At 42.6% G+C, this 3878-nt stretch overlaps 1 protein-coding gene across 2 annotated transcripts in view; it reads left to right on the top strand.

Annotated features, from left to right (window-relative positions):
• Positions 1-3878, top strand: part of FBLN1 (fibulin 1) — a 149347-nt gene that overhangs the window by 894 nt on the left and 144575 nt on the right. The window lies entirely within an intron of this gene.

Consider the following 3878-nt stretch of genomic DNA (forward strand, 5'->3'; position numbering starts at 1 on the left):
GGCTCGGCTCTCTGCTGACTCGGAGCCCCCGAGCCCGGGTGCGTGGGGCCCTGCGGCCGCCTCGGCTCCTCCCGCGCCGCGCGCTTTCCGGAGAGGCTCCGCGTCTCATCCCATTACCTGGGTTCGCCTCCGTGACCGCTTTGTTCCCAGGGCTTTAATGTTTGCTTGTCGCTCCCAGCACGGCCCCTCTCCCCTTAGCGCGCTTTCTCTCTCCCCTTTTCCCTTTTGTATTCTAATTTCTCTTTGGCTACAGCTCCGGAAAGCTTGGGGCTTGCCTGCCTACCTACCTACCTATACCAAGATACAGCTACCTAGATATATAACAATACCAAGAGATTCACACTCTCCTTATTGTTAGACATAACTTTATCTCTCTTGGTATTGTTTTTCTTTCTTGCTTTCTTTCTTTCCAAAGATCCATCTCTAGATGTAAAGCTAGATATTGTTGTTGTGTTATATATAAAACAATACCAAGAAAGAGATACATATAACAATACAGACAGAGGGAGAGATCTTTTGGTATTGTTATATATCTAGACTAGTGTTTCCCAACCAGTGTGCGGTCAGAAATGAATGGGTGTGCCATGGAGTTTTGCCATGGCAATGAGCTACAATACGTATGAGGATGAGGACTGCCTTAACAAGATGCCACAGACTTTTTTTTTTTTTAATGTAAGTGTGCCTTGGGCTGGAATAGGTTGGGAAACACTGACCTAGATGTATATCTTGGTATACGTACATAGGTAGGTAGGTAAATAAAGTCCAAGCTCTCCTGAGCTGTAGCTCACTTCATCAGATGCTGTGAAAAGAGGTGCAGAAAGCAGTGCAAGGAGAAATTAGAATACCAACCCATTCATTCAGGATGTGTGTGTGTGTGTGTGTGTGTGTGTGTGTATGCGCGTGCGCACGTGTGCGCACACACACACACACTCTTACTCTCTCTTTCTCTCTACAAGAGATCCTTGCCATTCACAGGGATCTCTATGTTCTAGAGATCCCCGTGAATGGGGAAATCTGCAAATATTGCACAGTATTCATGAATGTCGTCTGCGTTTGTGAATGGTGCATGCCGCTGAGGGGGGTGGAGGGAGAGGCATGGCTGCGCTGGCTGTGGTGGGAGCGCGGTGGCAGGAGCCCAGTGGTGGCAAGTGCACAGCTCCCACAGATGCTGCCGACACTGTAACAAAGTGTCATCATGCTGTACCACGAATACTCAAAACTGTGAATGCCAAATCCACAAATAGTGAGGTTTTCCTGTGTGTGCGTGTGTGTGTGTGTGCGTGTGTGTGTGTGCACATACTGCCAAACCATTCATTTAGGACACAGTACTGCTAGGTACTGAATGCCCTTGACCACCCCTGATGTCTATAGGAGCAAGCAAGAGATGTAGGTTGTATTAGTCTAGTGAAAAGTAGAGGAGATCTGCACCTTACAGGCTAACTACACACATGTACTTTGGTTAGTCTGTAAGTGCCAACCTACCTTACCTTCCACTTGACTTCAGGCTGACACAGCTAAGTCTTGCTTGCAGTACCTTGCAGTACTGTGTCCCAAGTGAATGGCTTGGTATTATTTACATGGGCTGGATTATCTGGGAGGTCTGACAAGGTACACTTAAAGTCAGTATCACAGCAAACTGTGAAACTCCGTAGTAACAAAGCTTCCATTACTAACATTCATTTAAATACCTGCGGTCTATGAAGCTGATGACTTTGTTTAAGGCAGAAGGCAACATAGATTTGTGCCTTAGACTGACTAAATAGGAGGTGTATAACTTTGTAAGTTAACTTTATCAGATCTTATTTAAAACAGTTATAATGCATTTTAAAATTACTGACCACAAAAATATCAGATTGAATTCACTGAAGACTTATTTGCAATAGAAAGGATGTGTCTGCATGAGATGTTTCTTGCAGAACTGACTAATTTGCTCTGCAGTAAACGTTTCAGCATCTACATGTGCACCCCTATTAGGGTGCAGGAAACTAATAAATTCTGCAGCAGGGTAGTACTTGTAAGTACAAGTACTACCCTGCTGTAGAGTTTTTTTCGTGTGCAGTAGCCCACTTGTAGATGCTGACCCAGCTGGCTGGGGCATGAGGGTGCATCAGTGCAGAGCTAGCTGGCAGGCAGCTCCCACACTGAAGCACCCTCGTGCCTCAGCCAGCCCATCCACAGTACACTGAGCCCAGTCAGAGCAGTTCTGGGCTGGCAGGCTGACTCCCCAGGTTCCCTTCCATCCAGGGCTGCTCTGACCTGGCTCAGTGTGCTGCGGTCTAGGTGCATGTATAAACAGCACTCCTGGGAGCAATACGCTCTGGAGCAGCAAGTGCTGGAGTTTATTGCTGCACATTAATGGCATCTGTAGATGTGCCCAAAGATCACTTGTTACTTGGAATGTAGTTGGAACAGCTTTAAGTAGTAGTGGGGACAAAAACCCTGCCAAACATTCATCTAATTTTGGGATTATATGATATAGTACTTTGTGAAAGTAAAGTACTAGACATTGTGAATCAGGAGCTCCAGTTCAATTCTAAAATGTTTATTCCACTTACACAAGTACTTCACAGGTGCCTGAAGGTAGGATAATGAACTTGTACATCTGTAGTATCCCAGGATAAAAGGCTATGTCCCTGGAGAAATCCAACATCTGTTTTTACCCAGAGATAATCACTACCTTTTCAGCCTGTCTGTTCAGATAACAGAAGACCCTTTAAAAATAGCTTTCATGTATTATCCTGACCGTTATGCATAATATGTTTAATTATTCACAGAAGTTATAAAATGTTAACTAATTGCCCATTATGTTTTCATTGTATATTTTACCTCAGCTACTGCGTTAATCCTTAATTTTGAATACATATTTTGGACAATATGTTTAAAATGTTTTATCAGACCACTTAATGGTCAACATTGTCAAAAAGCGGTACTCTAAGTTTGGCACTGAAGTCCATATTTTGACATCAGAAGCTGTTGTGTGATTTTTAAAAATGCTTTGAGCTCATTAGAGGTTTTGCTTCCAAAAATCAGTCCATAATTTATGGGCTTAAGTAGTAACTAGAAAGCCTGCATTCACATGCAGTTTGGAAAATGTGGCCTTAATTCATTTACTTCATTGTTTTAAATCTGAAAGAAGATAATTACTTTAAAATAATGTATTACATTTGTCCAGGCCAATGAAGTAGCTAATATTTTGACACAAAGTGCTTTAATTATAAACTCTTTGGAGTAGAGTGTCTCTTTGTGCTTTATTTGTATAATTCCTTTTCAGAGAGGGGTCCCAATCCATAACTGGTATTCCTAGGTGCATTAATAACATAACACAATCATTGTATTACTAATACAAGCGTGTATTCTACTAATTGTATCTCAGGTCTACATCAGGGTTAAGGACCTATTACAATCACTTCTCTTAAGTGTTGCTTACATGCGTATTGATCCTTGCTGGTGAGAGTGTATATACTATCAAATGTAATACAAAGACAATTAACTAAGGACTTTTGGGGATGATATCTTTTATTGGACCAACTGCAAGGTAGGGATAAAGTGAGACAAGCTTTCAAATGCAAGATGTTCTTTCCTCATCTGTGATAAAGAGTCCCTTGTATATGAAAGCTTGTCTAACTTTATTGGATCATCTGAATGGTTGGGATAAAAGATATTACCCACAAAAATCCTTGCCTCTCACATAATTCCTGGACCATCTTGTCTACAACAGCACTTCAGGACTAAGTACCTCATCTTGAAAGGAGCAAATAACATGGACAGCATAGAATTGTTCATAGTTTCATAGTTTCTAGGGTCGGAAGGGACCTGAGCAGATCATCTAGTCCGCCCCCCTGCCATGGCAGGAAGAGCACTGGGGTCAAATGACCCCA

Source organism: Gavialis gangeticus, unplaced genomic scaffold (genome assembly GCF_001723915.1).
Source record: "Gavialis gangeticus isolate Ggan-Ray unplaced genomic scaffold, GavGan_comp1, whole genome shotgun sequence".
Taxonomy (NCBI): domain Eukaryota; kingdom Metazoa; phylum Chordata; order Crocodylia; family Gavialidae; genus Gavialis; species Gavialis gangeticus.